A 20,076-nucleotide genomic window follows, 5' to 3' on the forward strand; every position below is an offset into this window, starting at 1 on the left:
ATTTTGTAATCTGGGAGGTCCCACTGACGCACAGACACACATGCACACACACACACCAACAACTTGTCCCTCTAAACCCTTCCTCGTCAGCCACTGCCCTAATTAGTCAGAATTAAGACGAATGCCTGGGCCTCCCACGATCAATTGGTATCGAGCGGACCTTCGCTCGCCCCTGCCTGGGGCCCTGTCTTAGCCAGCAGATCATTTATATCAATCGCTTTTGTTTTTCTTTCCTTCCTCCTTCCCATTCTTCCATCCACCAAGTGCAAGGTTCAGTCTATTGGTTGGCGTGCAGAATGGATGGCAGGCATAATGGCAAAACCTGGCACGTTAACTGCTCCAGCTGTATTGATGTCACAGGGACACATTCTTTAAGAATCCTCAGAGACGCTTACGCCTGTCACATGAATATATGTGTTATCATATCCATTTGTGTGTATTTGAGCACAGTTCAGTGCTTTTTATGTCGTCTCCTTTTACTAACAAGCTCACCCTTTAGAAGCAGGAGTCCCTCTTCCCTGCCCTTTGCTCTTCTTGTTGCCCTTCTCTCAAATATCTCTCTCTTGCTCTGCCTTTATTACTTGGTATTCTGGGTGAGGAGATGCTATGTGTTCCATGCTTTTATTGATTTAGCACACTTGGATCAAGATAATAATCAGTACAAAGGAATGTATATCAGTCCCTCACCTTCTTACGCTACCTCTTTTTTTCTTTACCCACCCACATTCTCTCTTTGCCATTGCTCTTGTGCCGTCTTGATTTCCAGCACTATGTGAGGACAGAAGCAAGACACGCAAAACTGGCTAGTGGACCAAAGGAGGGCACGACACTTGACATATAAGATATCTCACCCTACATGCAGACAGTTACAACTAAAATGCACTGCAAACCGCAAGTTAAGGCATTAAACCGTCATTGATTATTTTTTTATTAAAAGAACCTGCTCGACTTGTAGCTTTGCCTTGTGAAGTTAAGCTGCTTTGACCTGCAAAATAATTGTGTGAAATTCTGTGAATTTCAGTTTTCAGGCTCAAATGTCTGTATGGATCAATGGAAGATATCATTTTTATTTTAGATGGATTTCCATAAGTGCTGTTTACTGGCAGGCATGATTTCTTTGTTTCTGCTATAACCTGCTTTCCATTTCTTGTATTTTTTCCCCAATGCCTAGAATCTACTCCTGCAGATGATACTCAGACAGAGCACCTTAGGGAAATTCATTTAAAGGACAAATTCAATAGAGACAATGAAAGGGTACAAAAGCACACTTTTATTAATTTCTTTCTCCAAGGTTAATGGTACGGTGGTGAACTGCCACTTAAAACAGACATAGATTCAGTTTGTCCCCAATGTGCGTTTATATGCTAGTAGTACATGAGAGTACTCTCAGGTCAGCAGCCTCTTCATGTTGCTTTGTGTGCATGCCTGGTGTATTTGTGATGTTGCAGAGACCGGTGATGGCAGTACGGCATGTATGTTGTGCCAAGCTTGGATCGTACACCACAGCACTTTAGCCATCTATGAGTTGGCAAGTGGCTCCTTGGTTAGTGGTCTCTATTCTGTGCGCCATAGTGTAGTGGTATGCTTATGGTGTGATCCAGTAAACTTTGGCTAACTGACTGTAGCTAAGCTAAGATGAACGTTACGCTGCAGTTTAAGTGTGGCAGTGCCAGATGAGCTCTCCATATCAGCTTGAGTGTCCATTTTTGTCTGTGCATGCATGTGGTGTTTTAAAGGGGTTGACTCTATGTTTTTATTTGGGCACTCTGAGTCCACATGTCCCTGACTCGTCCCAGAGGCCCCTGCTGTCATGGCATAATGACCCTCCATCTCTTCCCCACATACTCTGTTGTTCTCTCTGTTTCTTTGCCTCCTGCTATTTAGAGACAACGGCTGACAGACTTCAACTCCCTGTCTTCTCATTTCCTTCAGATACTGCTGGAGAGAGCCCTCATCTGTACAAACACAAACCCAGCTCTGTATTTCTATTTTGAACTCAGGGTCATTGGATATAAAAAAAAAGAGTGAAAGAAAAACACAGAGCGGGAGGGATGCTATATAGCTTCTTCATGGATTAATGGGAGGAAAAGTGGGACTATTAATCCTCCTTTCTCACAGCGATGTGGAGTATAGGATATGAAGGGGACAAAGTGCTATGGAAATATTACGCAGTGTATCCTTTTACAATTTTGCCCATTCACCTACATTTTCTGCTTATTATCAGGTCTATAATGAGTCACAGAGGAGAAACACACTCTCCTTGTGTGTGTGCATGTGCTTGATTGGGTGGGATGGTTGGCAACCACTTCTGTATTTCTGCCTAATTTGCCATTGTGAATACTATTGAGTTAAGTGGCCTAAGTTTGTTTTGCTCCCCAGCTCCCTGCTGCGCTAGCATTACTACACCACTTGGGCTATAAGCAGATGGGGAGAGAGAGATACAGGGATTTAAAAGAACAAGGGCTGCAGCAGTATCATGTTTTAAGTGAGGAGCACACCAAGTGATGCTGATGAAGAAGGATGTAGTGAAGGGAGACGAATGCCTGGGGCCTGAAGTGTTGTACCAGTCTGAGAGATGGTCCCTATGAGGCCCCTTGCAGTGGAGAGTCAACTGTGGCTAGCCTGAACTCCTGCCAAGCTCACTGGCTGTTTGAGTTGTTGCAGATGGCACAGGCAGTAGCACTGATGTGGCAGGGTACACATTATGGAAGGGGAGAGAAACCGACAATAATATTTTTCCTTCACGTGTTATCCTTCCAAGTTTTTCGAGACTGTGCCGTTTATCATCTTACCCTTCAAGAGATGAGTGCACATACCAAAATCATCCATGTGTGCTGGGTAGATTTTTGCTCTGGTGCCCCATGCTGGCACTTCAGCATCATTCATGTTAACTGATCACTGGCCACTGGCATTAAAAAGTCAACGTATTACTTTTCTGGAGCAACAAAATGAACAATTGACCAGGGACAAGTTTTGATTTTGGTCTCTGTTTTCTCATTGGGCTCATCACCCAAAAAACTTCTTTAATATTGTGCCAATAGATCTTTTGGGCCTTTTATTAACAGGGGGAGAGGTCTGAGGGTGGTGAAGCAGCTTAATCTCACTATATATTACTGTGAAAAGTCTACATACTGCTCTCTAAAATATAAGCCTGTGCTATGTGGCCTCAGATGCTACAGTCAACAGTTTGGCTTCAATCCTCCTACCTGAAGCTGCTCCTTCTGAATCTGCTCAGCAACTGAAAGTGCAGCACATCCAGAGAGAACGAAGCAGAAGACAGCCTGTTCCCCCGGCTTCATGTTGTATTCACAACCAGAACATGTTGTTTTGAGATCCACATGGCATATTCTTGTTAGCCTAGATCCAGAATAATAAGTTGTTGGCTCCCAGCGGCAGCCCGTGGGGCCACAGAGACATGCCCAGGGAACCTTGGGGGCCCTGGCTGTGGGGGTGAGGGTGCTGTTTGACTGCTGCGTCTGTCTATCAGGAGATTTGTGGGGATGCTCAGGGCACAGAGTGGAGACAGTGTCAGGGCGATACCCTTGACGGTGATGTGATTGAGTGGACAGCCGCGACCCGCTCCTTTCTTTATCCGCCACCCATCTCTTTCTCCCCTACATCTCCACCCACTCCTCCTTACACAGCAGCTCCCAGTGAGTGAGCGATCACTTAAAACAGCGCTGGTTATTATACTTAAGCACATCCTAGTAATTTATGCATGATTGCCTGGCAATCTGAGGCAATTCATCATCCTCTTTCCTATCTTTCTTTTTTTAATCTGTTGGTGTCTTGTTCCTCTGGACTTTAATCTATAGGGCTATTAAGAATTCCTGTGTAGTAATGGCTCAGCTCAGGTGACAGCATGACATTGGCGTCGTCATTGCTGTGCAGGTTTGCAGGTTACTGGCCCAGTGGGATTATCAATGAAGATGACTGCATCATTTGTGGAGCACATCATGTTTACCGCTGTGTATGTTTTGTGAAGTTTGTTTTTCACACAAAAGCAAGTGATTCAAATATATGGCATCAATACAGGGAAACAGGCCACCTCATGTGTGATGCACAAACATGTTTGTCGCATGACTACATGCTTCTGTGAAGTGTGTTTTCATTTATGCTGGCAGACACCATGAAATATCCAGTGTGAGACAGAGGTGATAACAGCACAGGCTGACCCTTCTGTTGTGGAGTTATCCATCTGTGACTTCAAGGCATGGCTAATGGATGCCGACCTTGCTACATGTTCTCTATCGGTTCCATTCAGCATCTATCAACCCAGGGATGTATCTTGATTTACCCCCCTGTCCCTCTTCCTCTTCCTGCTTGTAGAGCACAGCACCACAGTACACCTTGGCCTGTTGTAGGCCATTGTAATCTGCCTGGGCTCAGTGAAGTCTAAATTAAGAACTGAACAGCTTGAGCAAGAATGAGACAACAGAAGGCAGCAGCTCGGGAGACAATCAGACAGGCAAATGGGCGACAGCTAGTGACCCTGACTTATCTTTATCCTAATCTTTACTTATCTAATTGGTCTGCTTTCATGCTATTTATTCACAATGGAGTAAAAGTATTATTATATTACAACAGCCTAGAGCTCTTTACTGAATTAAATGCATTATTTATTACTTTTTTTATTAGTATTGTCAATATTTCCATCAAGTGTGATATCTTAACACCAGCTGCAAGGTTGATGGTCATATTTTGAGGGAAATAAAAAGGAGTTGCGGATAAGTGTAATTTTATATTCTGCTATTAAAGGAGTAGTTCAACATTTTGGGAAATATGCTTTCTGTCAGAGAGCTAGATAAGAGGATAGATACCACTCTCACAAATCGCCCAGCACATAATCACTGTAAAATGACAAACTGTGGTTTTAACACTGGTTTTTGTATGGATTGAACTTGTTAATTAGTGAGCTTTAGTAGTGCTGGTAGGTAGATTTTGTTACCGTCTGACAGAACCAGGCTAGCTGTTCCCCTGTTTCCAGTCTTTGTGCTAAGCTAAGCTGTTAACTGTAGCCTTATATTTAATGGACATATACAGAATGAAAGTGGTATGGATCTTCTCTCCGTCAGAAAGCAAATAAGCGTATTTTGCAAAATGTTAAGCTGTTTTTTTAAAAGTGAAATAGTAATATGTTACACTACTTTTATTCTGTGAAAATAGTAACCAATTACTGCCATGTCTTGTTACTCAGTGTATTACCACACTGTTACTGATGAGGTCCTCTGTTTTCTTCTTCTCTCTCGCTTATTCATCCCTTGTTCTGCTGTTTACCTCTGTTCTGTGGAGTGCAAATGTGTTTTGAGGCAAAATTTTACCTCAGTCATATTTGCCTCTGTAAGTCGAATTTCTTGTTAGGGACTTGTGTGCTGACACAGATGGTTGGGGTTAAGAACACCCAGATGGTATTCAGAAATATATGAGTCATATTTCAGTCAATGTGTTACAGTACAGAGCTGCATCTTCCATTTACCGGTGTGACAGTGAAGAAAGCCTTACAAAGTCAAGTGAAACAGGTAACACTTTTGTTAAAACTTTTTTTCTAGTGTGTCTAGTTTTTGTCCCTGGATTAAAATTGGTTTCTTGTGTCTTTTCTCTTAATACGGAAACACTTTGTAAAGGCTATCTCATGGGTCTGAAAAAAAATTCCTGGCAATGAAGTAATCTACTTTAAAGACACCCTGTTGATTTGTTTCTTATTTAATTGTCCTTGTATATGTGTTTGTGTGAGGTGTGAGTGCCTGTGTGTGTGTCCTATTTTGCTTCAGTTTGTCTGAGTCTGAAGCCACGTGGGTGCATTTTTTGGATTGCGCCTCCAAACATTTCATTGACACTCACAGCAGCCGTCAGCGCATCGATTTCCCATTGGTCGAAGCTGGTTGAGTTTACAGAAGGAGGTGCAACGGTAAAATGTCTTTTTTTTTTTTCCCCGTCTGGAGCACTCACACCATTCTTTACTTCTTTCAAAGAAAATGGCAAGAAAGTAACTTTGGAAATGTTGATGAAGGTGACTTTTGCCTGCAAGTACTTTTAAAAGACATTTAGTCTAAAACATTAACAATATAGGATCACAGGTACCTGGCCTACACATGCAGTGGGATTCTGTGAATAGTGGGAATCATACTCGTCACACATTACAAGAAACTCTTTCATCACAGAAGACAAAGTACACACATAAAATTACACCAGAACTTATGTAGTATAACTTGAATTTTATTGATAAAACACAGAACACACAAAAAGACAAATCTCCAGCAGTAATAATTAATTAAACATTAATTCATGGCAGTTTAGATTTTATCTGTCTAATAGCGAAAAATTCCTAACTAAGCATGTGTTTTAGCTGCCTAACCTTAACCGTACCTTAACCATAGTTTATTTACCATATTCACAGTCTTTCTTCTTTACAATCCCATTCTTTCCATGCACAGACACTGTAGAAAGTGAGAATTTAAAAAAGGTTGGCATTGGATGTAAAACTTGGTCATTTAACGTAATCTGGGGTTTTGCAAAATCCTCCAATATCGATGTTTTTGTCTGGTGATAGGGTTGGTTAAAGTTAAAATAAAAGGGTCTTAGTCTCCCAAAAGAGTGCTTTAATGTGCATGGAGATAATGCAGTGAGTTTGGATTTACACTCTTTGTCCTCTTTTGTCAGTTATTCGAAGTTAGAAAATCCAAATTTGGGCCACAGTGTGAGATAGCAGCAGAGCAGAGGTAGGAAGAAGCATCTGACAACCACTGAGGCTGAGTGTTGAAGTTAAGAGATCTGTCAGTCAATGCAAATGCACTGCCAAACATACCTCTTCTTCATTCATGACCCTGTCTCATTTTCATGAAAAAATAACTTTAAAAAGGCCAAGACAAAATTAGGAGTGAATTTCTATTGATTATGTAATTCTAGAGGGAAAGGCATCTTCAGGCATTGTTTTCTACATTCAGAATTAATGGCCATGACTGTAACTACAAGACACCTAAAAGTGTTTACAAATGAAAGACTGTCACAAGTTTTATTTAGACACTCAAATGGCCTGAAAATTCAGAAGGCCAGAGGGCAGTGGTGTTCTTGAGCACTGTTGGGATTTGGCTTTCTTGCTGGTGTTGTTGCCCTCAGAGCATGGCTGCTCCTCAGAGGCCATTGTTGTGTACTCCATCATCTTCTCGCATGGAACACCAAGCCTGCTGGACATGCATGCCTGTTAGATGGTCCCATGACAACTCAGTGTGACATTTTCCTTTGATCTGTCTTGCCGTTTCTTCTTGTCCATGGTCTTTCATCAAACTTTCTCTTTCTCTCTCTCTCTCTCTCTCTCTCTCTCTCTTTCCCCCAGAGCTCTGTGTCATCACTTGAGGGCCTCCCACTTGTTTTAAACAGTGCGAAAGAGAGATATCAAATGAGGTTTGGGGTTTGCTGAGAAATTATATTTAGTTTTTATTTACATCTACTTTTTTCCACTTCTTGGTAGACTACAGCTGACATGATCTTTGAGGTTGCATGAGCAGTTTTGGTGTTGGAGACAGCCTAGTGGTTGTAGGTGTAAGTGTTTGTGACAAAGTGACAAATTCAGAGGCTCTGTGTCACAGCCTGTCTGATCGCACATATCCTTTCTTTCTAACCATCTCTTGATGCCTGCTTTCCTCCTCGGACAGAGCCAGCAGAGAAGGTCTGGCAGACAGCTGTGTTTAGGGCTTCGATAGAAGACAGATAGTGCAGAGGTGGGAAAGGAGACATGCTGTAATCACAGAGATGGAAGGATGATGTCAATCATGGCGTCTGGTGGCCTGGTAGAGGAAGGAGGGATGAATACGGCCAGAATTGAAGGATCTTCAGTGTCATAGCTGGAGCCACCCTGTTTCTCCTTAGTCTCTTAGAAGAATCAATCTCTCCTGGCTATAAATGCACTCACTCTTCTCATGTCATTCATCATCCAGGTTTATCCTCCTACCCATCCTCTTTGACCCCTTCTCATCTTAATCATTGCCAGAAGTTGGACTACAAAGTGACAGACTTTGTGTGTGTAGTATGAGTCGGACATTTTCTTCAGTTTCTCAGTGTGGTCTTCACAAACTCTTTTACTTTTAGATGAAGTCTTGAATTCCGCTTCATACCTGAACAAGCATCCACAGCTATGCTAGTGGCTCTGTGAGGCTGTACTTGCTGTACTAGCAAAATGCTAACATGATCACAAATACAATGCTAACATGCTGATGTTTAGCAGGTATAATGTTTACCATGGTCACCAGCTTATCTTTTATCTTTTATTGTGTTATCATGCTAACATTTGCTAATTAGCACTAAATGCAAAGTACAGCTGAGGGTGATGGAAATTTCGTTAGTTTTGCAGGTATTTGGTCATAAACCAAAACATGACTAACCCACTGACTGAATGACTGACTGACATTACCATCCGTAAGGCCATGCCACCAGCATGGCTAAAAATTATAGTAAGAAAATACAGTATTGGTACGTATCTGGTTTGGTACTTGTTATTGGCAACAGTGTTTCAACTTCTACCCAGCTTATGAAAGTTATACTATTGATATCTAAGTACCTGCGGTGCACAGGAAGTGATGCATTTTACATTACCAGCAGCAGCTTCAGTTTGTTTCAAACACATAGACTCTTCAATACAAGAACTTGGTAGGTGACATTACCAGCAGTAGCCACAGAGTCTGAAAAGACAACAGAAAAGCTGCATTAACAAAAAGGAAAGAGATCTAGACACACTTGTTATTGATGTGATCTCTAGGAAAACCATTGCCCAAACACCTCTGCAATGACCACTTAGCACCAAAAGTGCAACAAAAATATTTTTATTTTAAACTTCGTGCCATGGTGCTGCGTGTTTGTAACAGACAATGGTGTCTTTTCAGGGAAATAAAAGGGAATTTGATTTCAGGCAGGTGTTTTACTCAAGAATTTCTGAGGGGCCTCTCCTGACAGTGCTACTTCAAAACCCTCTGTAAAAAGTGAGGTGGGGCTGTCACCAGCAAGTCTCCACTGATATGTCGAAGAGATTCAAACTTTCAAGTATTTATTTATTCATCCATATCTGTTTGTTTGCATATTTCATAGTCTTCTTTCCTACTTTGGAACTGTGGGCAATGTTCATAATCAGTAAATTCATCTTGTATTAAGTAATTTCTCAGATGGTGGTGGTTTAATTTTCAATTTACTACCTGTTTCTCCTGGTGACTTTTTTGGGAATGCATATAATTTCATCTGCCTTAACTCCCACTAAGAAGGTCCCAAATTCAAGCTCTTCTTCGGCAACCATTGCTGTTGGATGTTAAAGATACTCTGGCCTCTGACATTTATTGACGCACCATCTTTCAGCTAAAGCGAGCACACTCAGATTTTATGTAGAAAATGTAGCCTTTTTCAGATTTTTATGATTACATTTTGATTTGTTGATTTGATAGATAGGCCTTTGGTGCCAGCCAGCCTCATTTTCACTTGCTCTGACTGACTGTGTAGTAATTAATCGTCAAAACTGTACTTATGAAATTATTAATACCTCAATAATAGGCAGTTAATTCTTACATTGGAGACAGGATATCATGCTGATTTCTGTATTTCATTGAGTCATTTCTCTGGCTGCAAGATATTGACTGTCTTGATCGTATTTCATCAGGGTTTCAATCTGGTTTTTCCTCACTTAAAAGTACACCTGGTGCTTACAATATTCCCAACACAGATAGATCTTCATTTTTAGTCAAGTATATCAATTTTTTGAAATGCTGTTAACTCTCCACACACAAATTTGACTTCAGTCAACAGATTAGTTTCCTCCTCCCATTTTTCTACTCTCATCTCATTTTCTGTTTTTCTAAATCTTTCTCTCACTATGTCTTCCTTTCCGTTTTCACGCATCAAAAGAGCTTGATGGTTTGACAGGATGGGCCCTAGAAACTTGCTACCTCCCTCCAGACCCTCCAAAGACTCTGCTCCCTCATTGAACTGTTATCTGCCCCATTTCTGGGCTTTTCCATGGCAACTAGGAGCCAGCGAGCGTATGAGCGAAAACAGTGAGGTCTCCAGTGGAAGCAGCATCTTGTCTCAGACAGCTGTCTCCTAAAAAGACAAAGGAAAGAGGAAAAAAAAAACTAAGAGGAAAAGGAAAGTTTGGGAAAGTTGTTTTCCCTCCTTTAGCATGAAAAACAACTTAAATGCATTCAGTTTAACCCTTTGAACATTCTCAGTCCTTGAGCCATTGGTCTCTGCCCTGCTTTAAAAAAACGCTTGTATTACAGAATTTCATTGCCATGCTGACAAACACATAACAATAGTGTTCAATCCTTGAATGGTTCCTAAGCAACCTCTTCACTTGACGCAAGCAGCAACTACTGACTGACAGTCCTCAAAGTTTCATCCATGGGACCCCCTCAGTGGAAGTAACCCACATTTCACTCTATTTTAAGCTTAACGTTAGATGTAAGGCCTTACCAAAACATATGGGCCTCTCCACTCAACATGTATCAAATAGAGCCTGGTTCCCTGGAAAGCCAACATGTACACATGATTCTTTCTTACACGAGAGCCTCTCTTCACAATCCTTAGCCTCTCGTCTCCAAGTTCTTCACTTGGATGTGGAGCAACAAGGCAACTTTAAAGTCAGGTTATGCCTGCGTCTTCCATAGGATTACACCAGAATCCCAATGGTTTTAAACAGTCACACTCTGCCACTCAAAGCCAGACATTTTCGTTTGGAGCGTTTATTAAAGAAGCTTGGGAGTCTGTGGTGACAAGTGAAGCGTTTTGTAGAAACTGAATGAGGGATAGAGAACAGAATTCAGCAACTAGGGTTTTCCTTTTTAAAAGTTTCAGTCTCAAGACTTTCATAGCCTTTGTCACTGTGTTTAGAAATACAGTCACAAACATAGCCCAGAGACACAGTGGCCCTGAGGACTGGGAAGGAACAAGCAGTCAGAGGCAATCTGTGAGTGGTGATAGCCATGCCTTTATAGGAATGTTTTCCTATTAAAAATACTGTTTGGGTAGGAGGAAAGGGGCCTCCCCTTCTTTAGTGCTTAAAAAAGGTTGATGTGAATGCTTGGTTTTTCCTTCCAACATCCAGCATAATCAAAAGGGAGGAGAGGCTGGTCATGGATGAGTAAAGACAAGAAGCATCACATGATTAGGGGAAAAGGAAATGCCAAAAAGAGCCACTGTCCATTTGGAGGAAGGTCGTTTGTGCCTTCTTGTGCATATTTTCCATATTCTTTATCAATGCAAAAGATTAGAATAGTGAATTTATGACCGGAATTACACGTTATTTGTCTATTTATTTGATGTAAAATGTATGTTATTGAGAATATGAATTGTATGTATGTTATTTTAGCAGATCCATCTCTGGCCAACCTTGTGTCTTAAACCTGCGATAGCTGATTTTTTTTGGCCACTTGGCGGCCGCAGATACAAGTTGCGAACACAATACTGACATATCACTTAAGTTACAGAGTAGTGATGGGATTTATGGCTCTTTGAGGGGATCCGGATCTTCGCGATCCTTTCCTTTCAAAGAGCCGTTCAAAAGAACGGCTCTTTTGGCTCTTTTTAAATATTTAGTCAGTTTTAAGAATCCAGCTTGGGGGCATCTCAGTTTATCCTGGAAATAATCACTGGGAGGAATGATGAGGTGAGATTTGTAGTCAAATAATTAAAACTCGGATATCACACACCAATATCTGAGTTTGAATTATTCTGAAATTTCTTCGCGAGAAAAGTGCACCCAAATGCTGCTCCTTTTCCTCTGGCTCATTTTCAGATGTGTCACGTGTGTGTCTTCTTCCTTTCGAAGTCCGAACGACTCGCTATTACTGACGTTGGCACTGAGACAGAGAGGCAATCGCACGTGTATTTTTTTATTTTTTTTTAACTGGAGTAAGCATGTGACGGCAGCGGGCACACGTCATGGCTCCGCTCCTACCCAATGACAGAGGAACACAGGGTTTTTTTCCACTGGAGTACTCATGTGAAGGATGCGTGCACAACTAATAACTAATATCATCACGCTATAAAGGGTTGGCCTGCGCTGGGTGCGCCCCTCCCCCTATAACTGTTCTGTCTCGCGGAGGAGCTCATTTGTGTGCATCTGTTTGAAACACGCATAGGAAAAAAGAACGACAGAAAGAACGGCTCCCCTCCAGCCGCGACTCGGCTCCCATCGTTCATGTTTATGAGCCGTTCAAAAGAATCTTTCGTTCGCGAACGTCACAACTCTATTACAGAGCAACATTATCCAGACACAGGGCCTGAGGGATGACCACGGGATCACAGACCCTGGAATCTGATTGGCCACCCCGGGTGCACCCCCAGAGTAAGAATGTGATAGGTAGTTGGCTTGTTAGTATCAGAACCTCTGTATGAAGTGAGTGTTAACATTTCTTGTTGGAAAGTAAGTCAAAGAAACAAAGAGGGAAATATCTGGGTCTTTAACTACTAAATGCTCCACTATGATCACCAGCTAGCCGCTAAGTGTGTCTGTCTACCTTTTGCTGGCTAGGTAGCGTTCAGTCAGTTTTTAGAGCTTTTTGCTAAGCAAACAGCTGCCTTCTGCAGCCAAAAGCAACGCTATGAGAGCAGTGAGACTGAACCAAAACAGTAAAGCTGCGGGCTGGACAGCTAAACAATTAACTGAAACTCATAAAGCTCTGTAAAGCCGAGGGGAGCTGCAGATTCAGGTGATAATTCGGTCCATCCCTACAAGCGACCCCTTTCACATTGTTACATTGTTTCCACATGTCATTCGATCAGTGTTATAAAATATGTATTATAGCTGCTTTAAAGTAATGGAAGAATTCACTATTGTGTAGCAGGTTATAGAAATAGCTGTCCTTCAATAGAAGAACATCATCCTGTACTGTACGTATTGCATTTTACAAAAGTAGAAGATACATAACTGCAGTAAGAGTAAAACCCCATACATACATAACATGTCTTTGGTGTTGGAAAATATGTATGTCCCTCATGAGGATAATAGACTTCTCATGAAATTTTCTCATTGCTACAGTAATTATATTTTCAAAAGCTAATCTTGCAAGATGACTTTAATTGTGTGTGGGATCAGCATCATCCTTGTTAGCATTCCAAAACAATTATGTGCATATTTAGAAACTTTGTGTGTCTGACTTGCCTTTGCAAGTTCTTTCAATTCACCAAGAGTAATTAATAACCATTCTTTTCTCCATTCACCAATTTTTACATCTATTTGATGTTTTTAACAACAGGCTAACAATAAAACCCTGTGTGAATGGCAGCATTTATCACCTTGCAAGAATAAGCCAACAAAGATGGAGCATGCACAGCAACATCTTTTCCCTCTGTCCATGGTTTCCTCAGTGTAATCCACCTTGTCCAGCTTGTGAAAACAGAGAAGGGCTCTCTTGCAAACTGCCTCCTCTGTCAGCTTTACTGTGTTTATCTATTCCTTCTGTCACTCCCTGCTCATCGGCGAAATGGTTGGTGAGAGTATGGATCCAGTTCATGACAATCCATCATTTATGACAAGTACACAGTAATCTATTTTAAACACCAGGGTATGATGCTGATGATGCATGGCAGAAGATGGTATGCAGTATACACACTTATGGGCATGCATATTGATAATCAATTTTCTTCATTTTAACCACCCCATGTTGCAATCTTTTAACTTAGTAAATAATATGCATTGTGATTTTCTGTATTGACACCTCTCACTGTTCAGAATACTGGAAAAGTGGCAAGGGCTAAATTGAAACATGTTGCTGGAAACACTTCTAACAAAGTCCATTTAGTCGGCATCCATCTTATTAGTCCGAGCACAATGGACTGCACATAGCACTGAAATAAGTAATGAAGCAAACACGCCTAAAGTCTTATTGTATATTGATCTGTCAAAGATAGACAGGAGTTTTAGTTACACAGACAGAAAGAGCTGCTGCAGAAGCAAAATCTCATTGGTTGAGTTCAGCCTTAATGGGTGGAACCACAGAATGTTTGTAACATTGATAAAACAATCGATAATACATATGTTGCAGCATGTCCTGCATGTGTATATTTGTGACAGTAAATAGGAAGACAGTATAAGTGGTGTGATCACAGAATTAATCTCCTTTGTTGGTTTTTGCTTGGCTGCTGCTGTTTTATTCCAGGATCAATCATACAAGTCACGATATTTTCTTCTTTGCAGCCCTTCCTTAGTTTCTTCCTTGTTTGATTTTTGCTTAGATTGTTAAAGGAAGTGGCAAATATTACCATGGCAACATGGCAACCATCCAATCACTGAGCAACAGTCCTTGATGTTGCCCATGACATTTCAAAATTTTAGATGTGTGTACCCTGCAGCACTTTTTTTCAGATGAAAATGTGTAATTTATGTTGGGAAAAGACTGTGTTAATGGTAGGGTATGTGATTCCAATCCAATACACGTCTTTTTGTCAAATTCAGCGAATATCTCCTCACGGTCCACTAGCTGTCCGCTAGTGTGTTCAGCTTACTTTCTAGTTCGCCAAGATATGCTGTTGTTGTGATGTTTGCTATAGTAGCAGGAGAGTCGTGAGTATTGCTGTCTGGAGCTGGTTAGCTGGGAAACCGTCTCGTCCTCTCTACATGTTACCTTCGCAGCAGAAACTGTAGCGTCAGTTTGCAAACCCACAACCTATCTTAGCTAACCCGCAATCTAGGTAACGTTAGTTACATTACTTGCTGTATCGTTGTTCGCTCTATATCATGATATTTGTTGTGGTATTGGATCTCCAGAATCGCATACCCCACCTTTAAAAATCTGTAAATCTATATGTAATTATGTAATTAATAAAGTAGTCTCCAAAAGGATCCCTCAGATTCAGTTCCTCGTCCTCTAAGCCACCATTCCTTCCTACCCATTTTTTCTCTTTTCCCTCCCAGTACCCCATCATTACCCTCTTATCCCTGTGCTCTCAGTGGCAGTAAGCCCATGAATTCCAGACCATTCTTTGGAGATATCTGTGAACTTTCTTCTTGCTCCCAGCCCCTGTTGCTACAATTTCAATCTGTCCGCCGGTTTGAAGGGGCTGCCAGGTGCTTCTGGCTCAACCATATGTCCTCTGACACTCTGTCTTGGGGATGGGGGAGCAGGGGAGGGGGGTGGGGGTTAAAGATGAGGCTATCTGGAGCTACCTCTGAGAACTACTCTCCCTGAAACTCAGTTGGCTGACATGTGGCAAAAACACAACCCACCAAAACTAAACCCTGTCCCTAATTCTCTCTTTGCGCTAGCCCTGAGCAGGATTCAGATATAAGGATGGCAGTGAGTTCTTCAGTGGGTCCCCATGGGGTCGGAAAAACAGATCCTGTTTCAGCGAGCCAGTTGGCTTGGTGTGGCGCAGTGACCGCATTGCCATCTTTCGGCTCAGAGTCTGTCAGTCAGTCACAGTCTGGTGGTCTGCGGCTCCAGTGGTCATGCAGGAGTTCATTCTTTTCTGGTGTCTGTGTCTGAATGTTTCTCTGACTGCCAGACACTTCTTTCAACTCTAAAACCACAGTCTGTGCCTCCTTCTCTGTTTCCGATCCAGGGCTGTGATTCTGTGCTGAACTGGTCACACCATCGGTCCAGCTGCTCCTCCTGCCTCTAGGTAAGGCCTGTAAGACGGGTGATAGTTCTGCTTGCACAAAGACACAGTCAAACACACACAAATACACACATTTATGTTCAAATGCATGCGCACACACACATCAGAGTTTGAAACCACTTGACAGCAGAGTAGCAGCATAAACAACAGCTAAATGTCCCCTTTGATTTGTATCCTAAAACTCTCCAGTGCAACAAAGGCTGTTGTTTAAAGTTTAACAGAACAAACAACAGCCACAACAGGGTTTTTTATGCTGAGACTGACATGCGAGACTGGCTGTCCCTTATTAAGTATCTGCGGTGCCCTTTGTCATTTCGCAGCAGCAGACGCACATTTTCCCAGAGGTCCAAGCAGCCCAGCGGTGTCCTGAAGTTACCAGGACTGCAGGATGTATTGTGACAGATTTTAAATGTGAGGAAGAGGAGCCCTCATCACCCATCACCTCTGTGAGATGAAAGGCCCCGAAAGCAGCCAGCCACCCTGCTGGACACAGCTCAGCTGTTATAAGAAGTGTTTGACAGGAGTGGCAGGTACTTGACCTTCTCTCTGGCTTTTTCTCTCTTCTTCTCTCTCTCTTTTCTCTCATACTCTTGCTCCGCCACAGACTGACCACTCTCGCCCCCCCCAGCCTCTTGGGTGTTGTCAGGGAGCTAACAGTCCCAGTGCGCTGTAGTACGCCTGTATTTATTGTTTGTTTATTCCCCCTATTTTCAATAAATATGACGGAGGAGGCTTTGTGGTTGATCTTGCTGGTGTGCTGTCTTGCATGCTGTGCCACATTACTGCTGAGGTTAAAGTCCCAGGTCTCAGAAGAATTTGTGAGCGAGTTGATGTCAAAGGTCAGGGAGATGGAGAGATGGAATTGCTGCCCAGTGGATGGAAGTAAAAGTGGAAGTAAAAGCAAAGGCAGGAGTGCTCAAATTGCATTAACATGGGTCTCGTTACTGATGTGGTGTTTCATAAAGATTAAGACATTACAACAACATCCACTGGCTAAATCAAAGGAGACTTACAGTGGCAAACATGGTAGGCTGCCTACTGTATTCTGAGCCTAGAGCTGCATGTCTGGGTGGGGAAGGCAGTTGAATTTTTAACAGCCTTGATGCACATTTCCATTTCTCCAACAGACAGTGTCCCATGTATTCGTCTCTCCTAACAATGGCAAAATGTCAGCATACTTTCAGGCTGCTCTAAATTAAACATTCATCCCCTCTGAGTATACAGCTATAGAGCTGTTCTTGCCATCCCCTCCCACACTATTTTTCTATTTTCATATAGAAAGCTTTGGCCAAATGAGGAACAAGACTCATTTTGGACCAGATGGTAAGGATGTAGAGTATCTAAAAAACATTTTTGGTTTACAAATATGCCAAATGACAATTGTCTGGCTTACTTTCATGGTCATATCCCAGATGTCCCAGGCCTTGATATGTGCAGTGACCAAGAAAGTTGAAGAGAAGACTTAAGATGGGGAGGGGGATATTTTATTAATGGGAACTATTAATATTCCATCGCAGTGGGACTATGGTGTGTTTCTTTTTGCAGAAGCATAATGAATAACTGAGCGGCTCCATGGTACCCAATTCCTCGGCATGAATATTCAGGCGCTGGTGGTGTATCATGGGAGTGTTGAGAGCCTCTTCTCTACCCTGTAGTGGATCACACCCGAGCATTTTGTCTCATTTCTCTCTATTCCTCCCTATTTCCTTCCATGCACACTCTGTCACAGGACTAAGGCCAGTAGCATCTGGGGACCGGCAGCTATAGATCTGATGCCTGGCTCTCAATAACGGCCCTCCACAGAGGCTGGATTGATTGATTACACTACTGTGGCTTTGTGTAGGTTTTTAATTGATTGATTAATTGTGGGCCTGGGCTGAGATGTGATTGATTATGAGTAGTCAGCAGTGGGTTGGAGTTGGACTGTCAAAGCCAACAGGGTGAGAGGTGAGCTCTTGTGGCTCCTGTTAAATGCTCGTTCTTTTATCCAAGAATGCCACATTCATCTCTGATGCTTGGTACAGCCACACTTTGTCCTTGCCCTGGTCACCTTTCTGGAGCTCCTTTTCTCCTTAGTTTCAGTGAGTATGTGTCCTTGTTCAAATGTGTTCACATATGGTATTGCCTGGAGCTCTGTATGTCCTGTTCTTGCCAGGAGAGTGTCCAGTAATGTCAGGATCGTGGCATTCAGCAGATACAACAAATAGTTCCATACAAACCTCAAAGACTTATCTCCTATAGAGCCCACGCAAGGAAATAGAAACGGTTCAAACATATGAGCTTGAGATTGGGTGCGGTTGGGGCACTATGACCAAGGCACAATGCTTAGATGCATCACAGTCATTTCATCAAGTTTCATTAAAATCAGTGTTGTCTCAGGATGTGTGACAGATAAACAGATGAATGAATTAACAATAATACAAACAGGGAGGGAATGAATTAACAAACAAACAAGCAAAAGAACAAATGAGCCAACAAAAACAAAGGAGCAAAGAAAACAATTGAATGAACAAATAAACAAATTAATGAATGGACCACAGACACTAGCATGGGGATGGGGAGTGTGTGCGGGTATCAGGCAAAATCTGTTTTCCATTCAAAATAAAGGTTCACTCTCTTGCTTATAGGGCAGGACGAGCGTCTTGACAGTCAGGCTTTGTCTAATCACTCGTCAAATTGGGGATTAAACAGGAACATGCGCTTGTTGTGCTCTATCTGCTGAAAATATCTCACAGGGAAATGTCAGAAGCATTTGGGAAGGCACAAATGTTGTGTTTTGTTAATAAATATCCCAAAGCAGTCTAGGTTACTTTAATATTAGTTAAACGAAATGCCTTTGCTTCCTGTCATTGTTTGCTGATTGCTTCTATCAGAGGTTTTTTGTGTGCTGATTGCTGTTGGCCAATCAGAAGACATTTGGTCTGTTCCTTGATTTGCTATTGCCTTACAGTAGCCTATAAATAGTACAGCCTGTCCCGAATTGTCTTCTTTTGCACTTTGAAAAGTCAAAATGGAAAGAAATGTTTTTACTCTTTGCACTTGGCATGTTAGTAATTATGATATAAAGGCATGCATTCAAAACTGACAGTAGCTGTTATATGCTGTTAAGTTGAGCACCCTTGAGCAGAGAGGAACTGATTCTTTAGGGGCTGAGCACAGTGAAGAGTCCCTCATGATGTGCTTTACTGTAGACTGAAATTTGCCAGGATCTCCACAAAATCCTCCAGCCTCAACTTAGCAGAGGACCAAAAGGTTCACAGCCTGTCCCTCCCCTTCCTGGACAGTCCAGAGAGAGATGTGTGAGTGGGCCGCATATCACAACCATCCGTCAACCACACACTCCCAAATGTGGTGGATGGTATTATGAAGGTGGTGCCATAATACATCAAATTCCCATATTCTGCAGTGGAACAGACACAAATCCAAAAGAGTCAAAGATCACATCAGACAGTACACCTGCACATTAATATGCACTCTTTGAGTCTTTCCCTCTTTGAAGTGTTACTCTTACTCTTAATTACTCTGAGTTACTCTTAATTAATTAATCAGTTATTGCAGGTTTAAATAACACTCAATGTTCATGACTAAAAGGCAAAAATCAAAGTTAAGAGTCTAATACTGAAAAACTCAGCTAATGTGCTTCATCAGGACTGTGTGCATGTGGTTTGATCAAATTTGACTGACAGTCACCAAACCACCCACCAATGGTCATCCCATTTTGATTAAAATGTTGCTAAATCCTGATTGGTGCAAGGAGGTATGTGACATCACCTTTTTCCCAATGAGCCCCACCCACTTCAGTGAGATGAGCTCAGAAAAAAAGAAATGCAGAAATCTCTAATGTGAAATAACCAAAACTGTTCCAACTTTGGCAAAAAATAGTGTGCTCCTGTAGGATCCCATTACTCATACCGATTGAGAAAATAAGTTTTCAGGGCCTTTAAAGAAACCACGCTGTGCCACAGAGTGCACCGTAGGTTTCATGGACAGCTGGTGGACTTGCTTGGACACTGCTGACAAGAAAGGTCCTGTCATGTGTTACAATTCAAATCAAAACCATCAGTATATAGCCTTAGGTCTGAGCTCTGATGATTACACTGCTTAAATTAAATCAGTGTCTGACTCTGATGACAGTCTCTTCTTTTATTCCCCCAGTTTTGGCCTTTAATAAACAACAGTTTATTGAAAATGTTTTGAGTTCTCGTCAACTTTTCCTATGTTGAGGTCTAACTATTTCTTGATTTCATCAAAGTTGTGCCTCTAATGTTACAGCATGGGCAGCATCAGCAGCTTCTTGGCATATTTTTTCTCAGTTGTTGTCACTTTACTGCTTAGACTGTAAAAATTATATAGTTTTGGTTGCCATTCGTCACCTAGTGGTGCTCTCCATTTGTCACTTTTTCTGTGGGTTTTCTAAGATGTCTAACTATGGTTGAACATAAACAATGGCCAGTGATCAAATACACCTAAGACAAATTTGAG

General features: G+C 41.9%; 1 long non-coding RNA gene across 6 annotated transcripts in view; it reads left to right on the plus strand.

Annotated features, from left to right (window-relative positions):
* Positions 1-20,076, plus strand: part of LOC122868342 — a 67,282-nt gene that overhangs the window by 2,878 nt on the left and 44,328 nt on the right. For all 6 annotated transcript variants that reach the window (XR_006376084.1, XR_006376086.1, XR_006376087.1 and 3 more), the window contains exons 2-3: positions 15,538-15,597; positions 15,915-16,124. This is a non-coding gene — a long non-coding RNA (uncharacterized LOC122868342). The remainder of the gene's footprint in view (positions 1-15,537; positions 15,598-15,914; positions 16,125-20,076) is intronic.

The sequence above is a fragment of the Siniperca chuatsi genome, linkage group LG21 (genome assembly GCF_020085105.1).
Source record: "Siniperca chuatsi isolate FFG_IHB_CAS linkage group LG21, ASM2008510v1, whole genome shotgun sequence".
Lineage (NCBI taxonomy): Eukaryota > Metazoa > Chordata > Actinopteri > Centrarchiformes > Sinipercidae > Siniperca > Siniperca chuatsi.